Source organism: Topomyia yanbarensis, chromosome 3 (assembly GCF_030247195.1).
Source record: "Topomyia yanbarensis strain Yona2022 chromosome 3, ASM3024719v1, whole genome shotgun sequence".
Lineage (NCBI taxonomy): Eukaryota > Metazoa > Arthropoda > Insecta > Diptera > Culicidae > Topomyia > Topomyia yanbarensis.
The window spans coordinates 246,720,229-246,738,586 of record NC_080672.1 but is presented as its reverse complement, the minus strand read 5'-3'; the positions used below and the strand labels follow the sequence as shown (position 1 = coordinate 246,738,586).

Here is an 18,358-nt window from a genome sequence, read left to right as displayed (position 1 = left end):
AGCATGTCATTACAACATAGCTAACGAATACCGAAAACCAGGACTCATTATACCCTGTATTTATCAAAATAACAAGCATTATATAAAAAGTCGCAAAGTTTTCATGATCATATTTTGAAATTTTGCACTTGAGACCTTTTGAACTGAAAGGACCTATGCGCGAAATATTTCAAAACCTCTGCAACTGTTCATAGGCGCCATGCAAAAACGACGCAAGATTCATTTCATTCTATGTTTTTCCCACTGCACACAGGTACCTAGTAAAAACGTCCTAAGCATCAAAATAAAAGAAATTATTTTCTTCTGTTCATGCGACTTATTTTCGAAGTTGAATTTAGAAAGTATAGTAAATTAAAAGATAATTGGAAAGCTTAGTTATTCTAAAGTAACATGCCATTCGTTGGTTTTAACCACTTCCAGCCAATGGTTTGTTAGTATAAACTAAAGTTTCCCGCATTTTTTCTGCAAGACTTCTGTTAAATCCAGTGCAACTATTTACCATAGTAATGAAGAACATTCGTATTCCGGTGCTCATTTTGTCGAAAACTTTGAAGAAATTCAATATTCGTCGTAAGAGCTACCTTTGCTGAAAAAAGCCTTATGTGCGGCGTCGTATGATTCTTAGCCCCGAAAAAAGACCTATGTGAAAGGTCCTTTAATTTTCAAAAGGACGCATCATTCTAAAGCGCTTAAAAACTGCATTAGCACTAAACATTTCATGTTTTTAGTATTATTCACCCAAAGAGCATAGTCCTTAGACTATATTGACATAATTGTTTAATCAAAACACATATTTGTTCTCTAATAGGGATTTGTTTTAGGTCCATGAAACTTCAGCCTCGTTTTTCTCAGTTCGAGCTCAATGTCACTTAGAACCTTTTGAATAAGTACTCTTGAACTCATTTATCAAGCATAGAAATTGATGAAAATTGAGCTAAACGATAGTACATTAATATACTTAGCGAATCCATGCACAAATATTCGATAGAATTGAATCAGTGCAATAATATTCATATTCCCCGATCATTTTAAATATTCCACGGTGAAATATGTTCGCAGTGGATATTTCACTTATTCACCGGGAGTGTAAACGCGACGGTGGACGGAAATGATGCGGAGTGGTGAATATAAATGTCAGCACTGCTCACGGTGAACGTTCGAATACCAGATTGCATTCTGACAAACTGTAAACTACCAGTTGAACGTGAAATCACTGTTCGCCGATGAAATTGTTCACTACGTCATCCACCGTGAACAATGGAAGGTATTCAACACTTGTTCATGTTCATTTTCACGGGGAGTCTAAATAGTGCTTACGAGTTGAACGTGAAATCACTGTTCGCCAATGAAATTGTTCACTACGTCATCCACCGTGAACAATGGAAGGTATTCAACACTTGTTCATGTTCATTTTCACGGGGAGTCTAAATAGTGCTTTAAGCACTATTTAGACTCTCGGTGAAAATGAACGTGAACATGTGTTGAATACCTTCCATTGTTCACGGTGGACGACGTCGTGAACAGTTTCATCAGCGAACAACGATTTCACGCTCAACTGGCAGTTTACAGTTTGTCAGAATGCAATTTGGTATTCGAAGGTGAACGTTCACCGTGAACAGCGATGACATTTATATTCACCACTCCGCATCAATTTCGCCCATCGTCGCGTTTACACTCCCGGTGAACAAGTAAATTATCCACTGCGAACATATTTCACCGTGGAATATTTAAAATTATTGGGGAATATGAATATTATTGCATTGATTCAATTACATCGAATAGTTGTGCATGGATTCGCTAAGTATATTAATGTACTATCGTTTAGTTCCAGTTTCATCAATTTCTATGTACTAATAAGTGAGATATTGGAAAAAACAATTTGGTGCGCATCGAGTTCACGTTCATTTTCACCGAGGGTGTAAATAGGCCTTAAATTATCCACTGCGAACATATTTCACCGTGGAATATTTAAAATTATCGGGGAATATGAATATTATTGCATTGATTTAATTACATCGAATAATTGTGCATGGATTCGCTAAGTACATTAATGTACTATAGTTTAGTTGCAGTTTCATCAATTTCTATGTACTAATAAGTGAGATATTGGAAAAAACAATTTGGTGCGCATCGAGTTCACGTTCATTTTCACCGAGGGTGTAAATAGGCCTTTACATGGGGGAGGCCAAATCATTCCAAAGTCAATTTTGGGCAATTTTTGCGTTACGTTATTTATGAATGGCCAAACTTACTAATGGCGATTTCGCTTGAACCCGAAACTGAGTCAGGTTTTAACCCCAACCGCTGTCAGTTCATACATTTTGACAGCAGTTGGGATTTGAAACTGACTCAGTTTCGCTTCAAGCAAAAACCACATAACTAACCTTATGCGCCTGCTGTCCGACTTCGCTACTGCTCAGTCGGACTTAAACTAGGGATAGCCCCTATGTTTGAGTAAGCCGGGCAAGCGAATGGATCACAGGTTCGCTTGCTTGCGACGGCGGCCACCTCGCCCGTGGGATCCAAATGCTATTACCTTGGCCTCGGTTATGTGGCTAAGCCGTATCGTCCCAGTTTAGCTCAGCCGGAAATGTACCGGAATTCTGGCTGGTTCCAGTTTGTATTCCGACTCCAGTAAAACAACCGATTCTAACTAGAATTGGTTGTGTCACGGGAACTGGAATCAGCTTTTTACGTGCCATAATGGCGGTCTAAATTGTTCAGTTCGTAATACGTTTAATTGCCCTTTTTGTCAATAATCGTTTACGTAGGTTTACGCCAGCTTGACAGCAACGCCCAGATAAATATGTCGGGCGTTCATTGAATAAATATCCAACTCATTGGACTATCGTAGGATGACTTAATCTTACTGGGCGGATGACGTAAATGATTAGTATCAAAATAGGGTCATTAAACGTATTACGAACTGAATAATTTAGACCGCCATTATAGCACGTAAAAAGCTGGATACGAATTAGAATCAGCCAGCATTCCGGCTGAGCTCAACTGGGAAGTTTCCTAAAATTTAATCTGAGAGATGAAAAAATTTCTGCAACGCTACAGCACCCCGTTGAACTCTGATGATTTTGCCACTTGAGCGTCAGTTTGACGAAATGAACTTTATTTACTTTCGACAAGTTTTGATTCGAGCCAACAACATCCAGCCGCCCTCGCTTGTTGGAAGTGCAGCCAATTTCTTTTTCATGTTTAGATATGTTGCTACAATACACAATGTTGCCGAGAGAAGCAATTGGCGTAATTATAATTAACGAAACTACCAAATTTGATTCAAATTTAGAAACTGGTTAATTGCTTTTCTTAGTCCTAGAACGTTGCACTGGAGTACAAATGTACCCCAGACCTTCTTTGGAGCCACGTGAAGACGAGAATTCGGCATTTGCCTACCTGGGACCCTAATCAGAATTCAATTTAGAGTTCCTAGTAGGAGTAAGAAAAGGTGATATCACAGACTAACGGACATAACACTTAAAAACAAAGCTTCGCCCGCTTTAACGGTCATTTTAAATATATTTGTAGCTGGAACTGTGGCCACATTTGAAATTAAGGCGCCACTGACATGAAGAAGCATATGGGGTGTGCCGACGAGACCCCTCGCTGCGGCGACGCTACCGAGCGCAACGCTTCATTTGACGTCGACGGGTCTGCTGACAGTAAAGCTTCGCGAGGAAACGTTATGCAGCAGAAGAAGCAAACCAGTACAGTAAAAATCAAGTTTCCGCGCAGTTTTACATAACCTCAGTACATTATATCCAGTTATCTCTAATGAATTTTAAAGTACGGCTGTTGCGGTAGTAATAAGTATATCAGTATATCCTAAAGCTAATGGTACGTATAGTAAGTAGTACGGATTGCAATGTATTTATCTTAAATTAAAACTTATGAACTATATGTACAACTAATAATTAACAGGCAGGAGAATTACGTTGTCTGAGCAGCGAGGAAACAAAGGGCGACCACACCTTCCGTTCAGTTTTGTCGGTCAACCAAAATTGTAAGTTTAATCAATTTAATTACCCTACTTAAACCTAATTAAAACGCTAAATAAAACTTATTTTTAGCTTAAAGCTAACAGTTTGCTAAAAGAGTTGGTACTCTGAAACATAACCCACCATGGGGGATATAGCACTACTGAAAAATTGTTCCCAAACCTGATAGGTGTATGGAACCGTGAATAAAAGGTGGAGCTAGTGTTCTGGGAAAATTGTTGGATCGATATTTTTAGGGAATTCCCTCATAGTGTTATGTCTGTTAGTCTGTGGTGATATAGCCAGTTTGCTTATAGCCTTCGTGGAAGCAGGTGTAGGGTACATTCGTACCCCAGTGTACGGTTGTCGTTAGCGTTTCGTCAGCTTGCGTGCTGTTAGTGGAAATGTGACTCGTGACAGTTTAAATACTGGTTGTTTTAATACGTTAGTAACCATTAGTATTATATAATTGTTTTTACTCATTTATTTAACTAATTTCATTTAATTTGAAGAAATCGTTCTCGTTTTTGCTGTGTTTTATTGTTTTATTGTTTATTTTTCATAGTTTTTCAAAACAATAGCTCGCAAGTATAATTTGCGCACAGTAACTGCTGTAACAGTAACGTTGCAATTGTTGTTGTAGGATATAAGCATTATTTTTATTGCGCACTTCCCACCAACCTGGACTCCGCACTTTTAAAGTGCGAGTGATCTCAAAACTGCGAGCTGTCAAAAAACATGTATTTCAAGTGATAGAAATGGTACCTTCATAGACAGACCAGTCGAACTAACCAGTCTATGAGAAGAATTAAATGGAAGAATGCTAAGTGCGCAGTGCGGTTATAATCCAGTTTTGATGAGCAAGCCTTGATTGTTGTGACAGATAACCAAGCTTCAGATTTTGGAAGGAAGTTGACGGAAATTGTGTTTCAACAGCTTCGGTCACGACAATGGCGCAAGAAACGCTCCCGAGTAAGTGTGTTATTGCCCTGAACAAAAGAGCAGACAAGCCTGAACAACTTGTCGCGTGATTTTTTAGAGAAATTTACCCCGAGTGGCAATTAATATTTTACTATCCGAAATTCAGTAAAATGTCGGTTGTGTCTCTGCCTCGAGTGGCTGATGCTTCCTCTGTGTGGGAATAATTTGGTCCTGAGTGGCTTTTCATAACTGATTCTTTTGTGTGGGAATGATTTGGCCTCGAGTGGTCAAATATTAGCGTTTTAAGTACGTCCTCTGAGTGGGAAGTTTTTTCTTTGGTGCAATTCCGGAAATGGCATCATTCGGAAATTAAGCGAAATTAAGATTGTGTTTCTCCGAGTGGGAGTTTTGCAAACATGTGAGTGTGTATGAGTGATTTAAATATTTCCCTTGAGCGGGAATGCAGCGGAGCAAAGAAATTGATAGATTGAATTGACAATCCCTCTCCGTATCACAAGATTGTCATGGCTCGTTGCCATGGGTTCATTTTCTCGCGCACGCGGTGTGCGAAAGTAGCGAAAGAATGCACTCGGTCTCTTCTTGTTTTGCAAAGGTGCTTGCTCTTGAGCTTCTGCACCGTACATAAGGTGTCGTGTTTTAGAAACAAGATTAAATTGGTGTTAACCTTTATATCACGAGAGTGCCTGTTCGTTGCTGTTGAAGATGGACCAGTAGCAGAAAAATGAATGTTCAACATTTATACCTTCTAAGGTTTTTAAGTGCATCGGAAATTTATGCCAGAGTGGAACTGATCTGTGGTTGTGGCATTTGTATTGGGTTGGTAAAATAGGGGATTCTTTCATATTTGACAAACACACACGCAGAAAAATAATTATTAATCTCTAATAATATAAGGGTTACAACAACAAATTTTTCAAGTTGTTCTGTGTTCAATAAAAAATGTATGTTGTTATAAATAAAATAATTATTGAAATAACTTTTAATAATTTATTGGATCAAACATAGAAAAAAGTTGAGTCCAAAAAATATTTTGTTGGTCTCATCATAACAACAATCGAAATAAACATACAATTCTGTTGTTTTAATAACTTCGTTTTGTTATTTTAAACGCTACAAATATTTGAATTAATGAATGTTAAAAATTGAATCAAAAAAACAATTTTGTCAATTCAAATTGTACCTTTGATTATTTTAAATGTAATAAAAGGTCAAATTAATACTTTTCACATTTTGAATTAAAACTAATTTTGTTTTGTGAACGTGGTTTTATATTCTGTAGGGCATATTATTCCAAACATCGCCCACCACCTGAGACATTCGAATCAACTTCAGTATGATAACAAAAATCTATATTTTCCGGGACACTATGGCAGAATGCATCAACGCCTTTGATTTGTATTTCCTGATATTCATAATATCCGCAATAAACAAATAAACCGCACACCACTATACGAACAACGGCCAACTGACATTAAGTTAAACGGTCCCAGCGTACGCAGCGCGAGGACGGTTGTTGCCGTGTCCTGGATCAGTGGGAGATTTACGAAACTTAAGAAGAAACTCTCAATAGTTTACCTTTAGTTGGCAATATTGTGGTTCATCAGCACGCACGTAGAGGTCTTCAGTAATCCGCTGGTGATATTCTGCTTCATTTACGAGACATTGCCCACAGCTCGTGCAAATTGATGATTGGCCAGTACTCAGTCCAGTCGAAAGTATCGATTCCTGCATGTTTTCCACGAGCGATGCAATGGCGATTTTCAATGCGTGTTCCAACACAGTAATACACAAATATAAATTACTTTCTTATTCGTTGGAGAAAAAAAACTTTTACCTCTTCTTTGCAATCTCAACCATTGTCAAAATAATGCAGGAATCAATCAGTAGCATATTTTTACTTCAATCACTTATTTATTCGAAATAAAGAATAATTTTGTTGATCTTCGAAAAACACAGATAACAAAACCTGTAAGATTAATTTAATAAATATTACGGTTGATCCAACTCAAAAATTTATTTTAGTTCATTAAAAGGCACGATTTAAAAAGAAAAATTAGTCTTGATTAAAAATAAAGAAATAATTCGTAGAATTGAATATGGGTAATTATTTTGCGTGCAGGTCAAATAGAAATAAAAGGAGAAATGAGTTTACAGCACGATGCACGAACGAACGCAGTTGCTTCTTTACAGATTGACACTGCAAGAGAGAGATAGAAAACCAAACTATGCTGAGTGAGAATCGGTGATCAGTTGCCGAAATGGGATGAGGATCTCATTTGATGGTATGACGGATTGAAGGTTGGTGGCTCGATCAAACAAGACTAAAGAGTTGTGAATGATGTGTGAAGGGCAAAGAGTAATGTGTAAAGGCCAGAGAGTAAAGAGTGAAAAGCAAATAGTAAAGAATAAAAGGATCAGAGAGTAAAGAGTGAAGAGTATAGAATAAAGAGTAAACTCTATGGAGTAGAGAGTAAAGCAAAATTTCGGATGTGTAGAGTAATGATAAAAAGTAAAGTGTAAAAAATAAAGAGTAGAATGTTAATTGAAAAGATTGCATAATAAAGTGTACAGAGTAGTATGTAGAATATAGAGAGCGAAGTATAAAGAGGTAAGTGTAAAAAAGTAAAGGGGCAAGAGTAAATAGTTAAGGGTAAAGCTTAACGAGTAGAGAATAAAGAGTGAAGAGTAAATATGGGTAATGAGTAAATATGAGTAAAGAGTAATGACTAAAAAGTAAATAGTAAAAAGTGAAGAGTAAACAGAAATTGACAAGGAATAGAGCTCTGAGTAAAGTGTAAATGGTAAAGAGTTAAGAGCCAAGAGTAAAGGAAAGATAGTATAGAGCATAGAGTTAAGTGTAAGTGATAAAGAATAAAGAGTAAAGACTAAAAAGCAAAAAGTAAAGGGTGAAACGCACTATAATGGGATGAAGATCTCATATGATGCTATGACGGATTAATGGACGATCGCACGATGAAGCAAGAGTAAAGAAATATTTTCGAGCAGAAGTGTTATGAATTATGTGTAAATGATAGAGTAAATAGTAAATGAACCAGGATAAACAGTAAAGCGCAAAGAGTAAAGGGTAGAGTCAACGACTTGGTAGAGTGTAAAGCACAAAAAATAAAATGAAAATAATTAACAGTAAAAAATAAAAAGTAAAGAATAAAGAGTACAGACTAAAGAGCAAAAGCAAGGACTAAAGAGCAAAAAAGTAATAAGTAAAGACCAAAAAATAATGACTAAAAAGGAGAAGAGAAAAAAAATAGTAAAGAGTGAATAAAGTAGAACAAAGAGTAACGAGTAAAGAGTAAAGCGCATAGTAAAGAAAACGCAAAGATAATAATATAAGGAATAAACCGTAGTGAGGCTTAAAGTTTAAAGAGTAAAAGATAAAGAGTAAAATAAAGGGTGAATATTAAAAACTAAAAGTGAAGAGTATATATTATAGAAGTGAGAAGGTAATACAATGAGCATTAAAACGTTAATAATAATGTTCAAATAATACTAAAATATAAAGAGTGCAAAATCTGTACTATAAAACAAAAAGTAAAAGGCATTCGAATCAATTAGCGAACATCAAAAATTGCATATGAAATTGCTTGCATCGTTTATATTAGTCGGAATTTTTCGCATTATTAAAATTTGTATCACTGTCACACAAAAACGTTATTAAACAGATGTTGCATCCTTAATTCACATTCACAAAAGGAGTAGAAGATGAGGAAGGTGTAGGATATAAGCAAGTAGAAATGAAAAAATATTATTAACTTATCGATTTTATTTATTTATTTATTTATTTCAAGTCGTCAATCAGATGTAGACCGGTTTCTTACAATAATTATTAAACTAACTTAACACTAGTTAAAATTTTGGTTTACTTTAAACTGCTGCTTAAGTTTTGTTTTCGACATAGTGAAGTCAATGCTTTCGCAATGTTTGTTGTAAATATTCATCATTTGGTTTAAAGGGCCAAACTTGGCATAATTGGTGCGATGGCGAATTGTACAAAAGATGCTGCGGTTACGTAGTTGTCGAGAAGGAGCATAAAAATTTAGTTTCGATAAAAGTTCGATTGAATCAATACGATGTGATACAATGTCGTTTACAAATGATACCATAGAAAATTCACGACGATCTTTCAAGGTTTGAATGTCAATTAGCATGCACCGTGCTTCATAAGATGGCAAATGTAGTCCAGTCCAACCTAGTTTACGAAGAGCGAACATCAAAAACTGCTTTTGTACTGATTCTATCCGGTTTGCATGTATTGCTGAAAAAGGCGACCAAACTATACTACAATATTCTAGTGTTGAACGCACATAGGCTACATATAATGTTTTTATTGTGTAGGGATCTTGGAAATTATAGCAGAAGCGTTCAATAAAACCTAGTGTGCTGTTTGCTTTGTTAATTATTGTGTTATAATGATCTATGAATGTTATTTTGGAATCTATAATAACTCCTAGATCTCTTATTCTGTCACACTTTTCTACTTGTTGATTTCCCAATAAGATTCTATTGTTCTGTATATTATTCTTTCTACTCAATGTTATGGAATTACATTTTTTTACATTCAGTTTCAGCAGGCTTTTATTACACCATGTATAAAATATATTTACTTCGTTTTGAAATGTCTGAAAGTCTTCACCATTTCTTATTTCTAGAAATAGTTTCATATCATCAGCATATATAAGAACTTTTACATTTTTTAGAATGAAGGAAATGTCGTTAACAAATAAAATAAAGAATAGCGGGCCCAAATGAGACCCTAGAGGGACTCCTGATGTAACTTGAATTGGGATTGATTTTATCCCTTTAAATCTAACAGCTTGTTCACGATTTGTAAAATATGATTGTACCCATGTAAGAAGTCCTGGCTCAAACCCCATTTTTTCTAATTTAAAAAGTAGCATGGGTATGTCGATGCGATCAAATGCTTTGCTAAAATCTGTATAAAGAGCTTCAACGTGGTTTCCGTTATCCATTGCTGTTAATGTGTAGTTAATGAATTCGAGTAGATTTGTACTTGTAGAACGCCCTTTGAAAAAACCATGTTGCACATGGGTAATTCTGTTCTTGATTTGGTGGAATAAATTTTCATTAACAATCGCCTCGAAAATCTTGGGAATGCACGAGATGATAGCTATTCCACGATAGTTACGCACATCGGATTTTTTACCATTTTTAAAAATTGGAACTAGGAAAGAGCTTTTCCATGTTTTAGGAAAACAACCTGATTCTAGAGACATGTTAAAAAGCCAAAATAAAGGAGCGGTTAGTTCTATTGACAAAGTTTTTAAAAACACCGGTGGAACGCCATCAGGTCCAGGGCTTTTAGAGCTATCCAAGTTTTTTAAGGCATCCATGATTGTATGTACTTTTATCTGTTTAATGTTAATATCTCTTGAAAGTTCTGGGAGGAATGAAAAGTATTCACGCTCTCGATCCTTCTCTGAAAATGTAGTGTAAACTTCCTGGAAGAATGTTGCAAAAAGATTGCAGATTTCCTCTGAGTTATCGCCTACCTTTCCATCAAGATGCATTTCTGTTGGGAAATAATCCGATTTTATTTTAGTTTTTACGTAATTAAAGAAGTTTTTTGGGCAAGTTTTTATATTGCGTTCTGTTCTTGCATTGTACTCTTCAAACGTGATATCAATGGCAAGGTTCAATTGATCGCATAGATTTAAATAGTTTGTTAAGTTATCTTCGCTGTTGTATTTTTTGTAGATTTTGTGTGCTTTCTGCTTACGATTTTTTAAATTTTTGATTTCTCTATTAAACCAGATGGGATGTTTTGAGTTATAGTGACGCCTTCTTCTTTTCAATGGTATATCTTCGTGAATGACTTCAAATAATATTTTGTAGAAGATGTCTACGGCAGCTTCCACATTTTCTTCATTTCTTAAAATCATTTGCCAGTTTATTGCATTAATTTTTTGCCTCAAGCTTTCATAGTTAGCGAACTCGTAATCAAATACCTCCTCAAATTCACTATCACCAGGTCTGTCGTTAACATGCAAGAATATAGAAAACTCAATGGCTGTATGATAAGCTTCATTCTTCCATAAGGGAGTAAGTGATTCCGTTACACAGAAGTCTTCGTCTATATTCGTCATTAATAAATCTAAATAGCAATGTCGCTGATTTCTTATGTGATTTATTTGATTAAGTCCTAAACTGGCAGATTTATCGCAAATGAACTGCAAAGTTTCATTTTCCCCTACAACAGGAAGTAGGATGCTCTCATTATCAGCATCTGGTATGAAATCAATACCGCGTTGATTGAAATCGCCATATATGTGAACTTTTACGTGCGGGGAAAGACTATTAATAATGCATTCAGCAGCATGATAAAACTTTTCGTAAGTCGTTTTTCGAGCAAAATTTGGAGGTAAATACACCGAAGCGAAAACGTGAGTTTCGTCTTTAACATGTACTTTCACCCACACATGCTCGAATTCTTTTGATTTTATAGTTTTGATAACTTCTGCATTTAGTTTTGCTGAAATCGCAATCAAAGCGCCCCCTCCTGACTTCTTACCAGATACATGACAATCACGGTCATCCCTAAATACATTGTAATTGCTCCCGAAAACTTCTTCACTTCTCACTGTTTCGTCCCAACTAGTCTCAGTTGCTAAAATTACGGAATAATGACATCCTAATATTTTGTTTTGAATCACATTCATCTTAGCTGCACTTTTCATGCGGTTAAAGTTTTGGCAATAGACCAGGATTTCTGTTCTTGACTGAGATTCTCTTGGAGAAGTGTTAGTTGAATGGGAATTAATTAGACCTAGCTCTACCTCTTCTAAATCTTGAATCGCAATATGATTTGTCAATTCATTATTATCTTGCTCTAATGAGCGCGTCGATAGCGGCAAAAACACTGACAGGCGCCAATTCCGGAGGGGTACATAGGTGTGTCAGCAGCTGTTCGATGTGAGGTGCTAGGTTGGTCGGTAGGGCACGGATTTAAAACATCGCCTCTCTGGAATGCAATGGTAGGTCTGAACGAAGTTGAAGGTGGCCTCGAAAAACGTTTCTTTGCCTCAGCCAGTAGCTCTCTATCCAACGGAAGATTGTCGATGTCGCGGCGTTTGTTATCGTGGTACGCAAATCTGCTGTGGTTGTAATTACATCCGTTATTTTTGTCGAAAATTGTGTGGTGCTTGTAGCCGTGATTCTTGCGACGCTTAGTATTATTATTACGGGTGGTGTCAAGTGCATTAGCGGGCCTCTGTTTATTCCGTTTCTTCTTTATTCTTGCTTTCTCCGCCGCTTTTTGTTGATTGAGACGACGCAATTTACGTGCCTCGTATTCGGACCAATCAGCCTTCCATACCTTAGAGTTGCCAAGGAAACGCCAGCCTGAGTTACTGGCTGCCTCGACGGACATCTCAGCCTCTAAACTAGGGGAGGAATCTGTTGCGGGTGAAGCAGCAGTCTTTTGTTCCAGTGAGTTTACTGCACTAGAAATTTGCTTTAACTCATCGATAATATCATCCGTAAATATTGGGTTTACATAACTCATATTCTGAGCCGAACAGTTGTTAGCCATGTCAGTTATCACGCTGCTGACCTTTTCAATTTCTGAACAAATTTGTTTCAACTCGCGTGTCATATCGGTGGTCAGTTCATTGACATAGGCTGCAATGTTGTTTTTCGTAGCTTTCATCGATATGTCGAATAATGATGTTAAGTGATTTTTTGTGGCAACGACATCAGTTTTGCCAGTTTTGTTGGAAGCAGCCAGCTCATTCCACAACTCCGAGGTTTTGGCTATGTGTGCAACCGCGTTATTATGATTAGCTGCAGTTGTTTTAATTTCGCCTTTCAACTCGTTTAAGAGCATTTCGATACATTCAAATCCATCTCGGACATTGAAGTTGCTAAATGTGGATGTGAGTTTGTGATTCGACTCCATAACTAGCTTGTTGAGGTTGATGGCTTCTTGTTGTTGTCTGTACAGTTTATCGAAATTTAACTCCATCACGAGACGCTTCTGGCACTCGTAGCATATTGGCAGCATGTATGTTAGTATTCTTTGCTCATGATTCCTCTGAGCACCAACGCATGCAGCGTGGAATTTTTTCCCGCATGATCCATGGCAGTACCACACATGTTTGTCGTCACTCACTGTACAATTATTAATCGCGCACGGCATGTTTTACTTACGCAGCAATGATAAATGAAAACAATGGAAATTAAAACACGCACGGTTAAACTTTAAACGACGCAAATGGAAATGCGACCGAACTGTAACGACGACTTGAATGCAATGAGCATGAGATGAGCAAGCTTTGATTGTTGTGACAGATAACCAAGCTTCAGATTTTGGAAGGAAGTTGACGAGAACGGACGCAATTTGTGTTTCAACAGCTCCGGCCACGACAGTTGTTACCAATGTATTACTGTTCAGCGATATTTTTTCATTTCAATTTCCTCCCCATTTCGTGGTATTTTTCTAAAACTCGATTTTTAAACTTTCACGCTTCCAAATAATTGCACTTTTTTTAAAAAATATCGGAATTTTATTTTATAGCATTTCTTCTATCAACTTTTAGCATCATTTGGTTTTTTTTTTTCAAATCGGTTGAAATTTGCGAAAAAAGTCAATACTGCGATTCTTTCACTTTTTTGTTCAAACCAATTAATGTAGCATTGATTCAATAAGTTCCATACTTTCACAGCTGTTTTCGCAATTAAAAAACGAAGAAAATGATGTATTATACATTTCTTTTGATTGCATTTTTACCTGTGAAAATTCCGATCAAACGCGTGGGGTACGTTTGTACCCTAGGGGCAGATCACTTGTGATCAGGAATGCCACATGGAAATCCGTGTTTCTATCAAAAAAATCTTTTTACCACCTGTGATGACTAAAAAAGGAAAAAAATCTGTGGAAATCTGTGATAAATTTTCAAAAAATCTGAAAATCTCAATATTTCCAAAAATCTGTGAAATTTTGCTCAAAATGCCAAAAATCTGTGATCTGTGAAAAAGAATCTGTGAGCAAAAATTATGAAAAAAAATCTGTGACATTACAGATAAATCTGTGAATATGTTAACCCTGCTTGTGATGCATTTTTAGTAGATACAGAACACTAGATTAGGATTGTCGCTGGCATCAGTAGTAGGAACACCATGTCAAATAAGCCAAATAGAAAATATTGAATCTATTGATTTCACACATGATTTTTTGCAATAGCAGCACATAAAATTATCTGTCATTTATAAATATCATGTGAAATCTTCTGAAATTCGTCCGCCGTGTTTCAAAATTGCAATAGTATGCCATTTACAAATTTGATTCATTGAAAATTTCACATCTTTTTTCTGTATTCTTCTCGTTTTTCTGCTGTAAGTGTTATGCATTAGACATTTTCGGTCTTGAATGCATAAACATCAAAGAAGAGACAGAAATGAAAAATATACAAACTCTGCATTTTACAAATTTGAACCTCAACTAAACAGTTTGTTGTTACAAACAAGCCAAATTTTTCTGCATGTACCAAGAATGTGGATCAAAGACTTTTACCAAGGAGACGTGCGATACTTTGACAGATATGTACCGAAAACAAAACAAACATGCTTCGACAATGGGAACACCAGCGACAATCTTAATCTAGTGTTCTGTATCTACTATTGCTTTCCATCAAAATAGAAATTCGTAATGTATTTTGCGTTGCGTGCAATGTATTTTGCGTTGCGTGTAAGAAGTCAAAACCTTACAATAAACCTGCCCCATTGAGTTCTTGTCGCCCGGTCTCACGAACACTACTGCAGCTTCCTGGTTGAAAACAATCCCATTTGATTTTGCCGTCTTTGTTTATTATTTTCCACCAGCTAGTGATGTAGTGTTTGTGTCATGTGACGTGTACGTACATGAGCCGTAGAAAAGTCTATAGAAAATTTGACAGTTGAAAGATTGCGCGATAGACCGACGAAATCGGTTGCAAATTTAGTCGACATATCAATTCAACTACCAGTTCATACCAAATCGATGAGTGCCGATGTATGTTTCTCCTCGAACTACTAATCGGCAGATTAACTCAGTATTCGTTGCCAGCTGATTAAATCACTAGAGGAATCGGTAAACAAAGTATTGCTTCTTGTTGCTGATTAATTTGAGGTTATAGTTCAAGTGCTGGAGCTTATATTCACAGTTTTATTTGCGTTGTTAACAGAGAATTCGTGCAAAGTATAAGGCAAGTGGAAATATAAGATTTGATTAGGAACACTTAAAATGCCCAGTAGATGGAGTGTATGGAGAAATCGAAAAAAGCAGAGAGATTTAAGAAGTACGACCAGATTTATCGGCAATGCATGGATTCTGATGATCCGGAAAACCATTCGGATGAGTTCGGATCCGAAAGCAATGAGCCTTGCACATCTGGAATCGCAAATGAAAATTCATTCGAACAATATTTGGAAGAGAGTCCTGAAATTGAATGCGGTGTTAATGGCAGTGGAAAAATATTGGACACATCAGTAGAGGAAACTACTATTCCCCTGAAGTATAATCTTGCTCATTTTGTGTCCCAGTTTCACCTAAGCGTCGAAGCCACAAAGTGTTTATTAAATATCCTTCGAACTGAAGGTCTGGACGTGCCAAAGTGACGATCTACTTTACTGGAAATTCCAATGGATAAAGTAGTTCCGAAAAAAGTTGCACCCTGTGAATATATTCACTTTGGTATTCAAAATACTATTTACAATTTCGCCCAAGATTCAATAGTTTCAGCGATGCTGGAAATCATTCTTGACATCAATATTGATGGACTTCCCATGGCAAAGAATGACAGGTGTTTGTGGCCAATTCTTGCTGCTTTTCCCGATGTTCGGGATATCTCACCCTTTGTCATTGGATGTTATTCAGGTTTGATAGAGCCTTCTAACTTCGACGATTTCCTTGCTGATTTTGTGTTGGAAGTTAATGAGCTATCGGAAAACGGTGTAGCACCACAGACTAACAGACATAACACTATGAGAGAATTCCCTCAAAAAACATCGATCCGACAATTTTCCCAGAACACTAGCTCCACCTTTTATTCACAGTCCCAAACACTTTTACTGGTGGGTTACCCCTCAGGTTTGCGAACAATTTTTCACTAGTGGTCTATCCCCCATATGCTTGTTCATATGTCAGTGGCGCCATAATTTCAAATGTGACCACAGTCCCAACTACAAACATATTTAAAATGACCGTTGAAGCAGGCGAAGTTTTGTTTTTGAGTGATAAATGGTTTGGATATGGTTCTGCAATTAGGAATTGATCCTATGCACGCTTGCCACCTTGGTGTTACAAAAAAGTTGCTGGCGAGTATGTTGGGGAAACTAAAAAGACCGTGTTATTCAGGCCAGAGATTACAGAAGTCTGTCCGAGAACAAGCTGGACGGTTCTACTCTGATCTGGGAGCCTTCATTCCACAAGAATTCGCTCGATGTCCGAAAGCTTTTGAAGAGCTTCCACATTTCAAAGCAACAGAATTGCGATTATATGATTCTTATGCAGGTATCCTAATCACCAAACAGTTTTATGAGAAAGAACAGCACGAACATTTCTTACTGTATTATTGCGCTCTTCGGTTGCTGTCCATGAGAACTTCTACAACTAAGCAGATAGAATTGGCTCGAAACTTTTTATGAGAGTTTGTGCAAGAGTTTTCTAGGTTTACGGGTTAAATAGCCTAACACATAACGTGCATGTTCTACTCCATCTGCCCGATTATGTTGAACTATACGGAAATCTTCCATCCATAAGCGCTTTCTGATATGAAAACTTTATGCAAGAGCTTAAACGAAACCTATCGAAGAACCATCATCTTCTACAACAGCTCCATAAGCGAACAGTTGAACAAAATAAACTAGCCTAGGAAAATGCGCATCAAAAGCAGTTTTTCGGAAAATTCAAGCTAAAAAGCAGTTTATTTGGCTGTGCCTTTGCGTATCGTTCTTGTTATTTTAATAACATTACGTGGCAATACCAAAGATGACTGCGTATTGATTGGTGGAACTCCAGCTAAGGTGATCTGTTTCGCAGATATCGAGGGTCGTAGCGGAATAGTATTTCAAAAATTTTCGGGATTGCGACCATTTTTTCGAAAGCCCATTGATTCGATGGAAATTGGTGTATGGTCTGCTACAAAGATGGACGAGGAAGATCAGTTTGCTGATCTAAGCAGTTTGGGTGAAAAGCTAATGAAACTGCCTTTCAATGATAGTTTTCTAATAATATCATTGTTACATTTAGGATACGATTAACTCTACCTAAGCATTTTTTATGTTTACATTATTTTATTAGAGAAAAAATCAGGATGAGCGACCAAATAATCCTTCGAAAATATCTGGAGAAAGAATTCGCTCAGCTTCATTCGAGAATCGATAGAGGTAAGCATATTATTTCATGTTATTCTGATCATATGTAATAAGAGTTTTCTTTCGTCAGTGGAACAACAGGAACGAGATATGCAAGCGCATCAACGAGCCACTCGGAATCTTCTGGCATAGTGTTGTGATCAGCTAGGAGAACTAAACGAGTTCATGAAACAAAATGCGAAAGTGCCGGAAAAGGGAACATTCCCCATCCGAGCCAAAGAGGAAATTGCTGCAGCAGCTCAAAAATTTTTTAGCTCAGGGCAAACGGAAAATATAAAAAAGGAAATAGTCAATGTCGTCAACAGTGCCAAGAAGGAAGAATGGTTACGAGCGGTAATAACTGATGAAGTAACATCGGGGTTCCATTGAGCAGAAGATATACGAAATTTGAACTTCATTAAACATATTATCGGTGAGTCAGTCTGCTTTGTAAGAAAGTTTTACTTTTAATTAAAATGTTTTCAGAAAACATAACCTTTACTTCCGACAAGCTGTTTACCGCTATGGTACAGCAAGCGAAAGGTCGGGTCTACGCTCAAAGACGACGCGATGCCAAAAAGGTACAAGAAGGAAGAAAAGAAAATGCTCAATCCACAGCAAGAGGAGATCCAGTAGGTTCAATAAGTAAACGATCAGTTCTGCGATCCAGTACCGCATCGCTGAATCGGCATCAGGATCAGAGTGCTCCGATCGCCAGCATATTCTCCCATAAAGATGATCGAATAGTTCCTGCTCTAATCCTTGAACATTTTGTATTACACTACAATTTAATTTCTTTACCATTTCAAGCGTAAAATAAAACAATCATTCAGTGGGACATTTTGCTCTTTCTCTCTGTTTAATCAGGACCCATCGCATGATTATTTCTATGTTAATCGGTCGATAATTATCACTATTTAATACGGTTTGATCTGCACTGTACTGGAAATTATCTGTGTATTAATCTGTGTATTTCGTCGCATTCAGTGCATTGATATGATGTGTATTTGACTGTCAATTTCGTATATGTATAATCCAGAGTTTTTAATAGTAGAGTTGCGTAA

General features: G+C 36.9%; 1 pseudogene; it reads left to right on the top strand.

Annotated features, from left to right (window-relative positions):
* The first annotated feature begins 15,683 nt into the window (after positions 1-15,683).
* LOC131687839 (uncharacterized) lies at positions 15,684-16,711 on the top strand (annotated as a pseudogene).
* Positions 16,712-18,358: the final 1,647 nt, after the last annotated feature.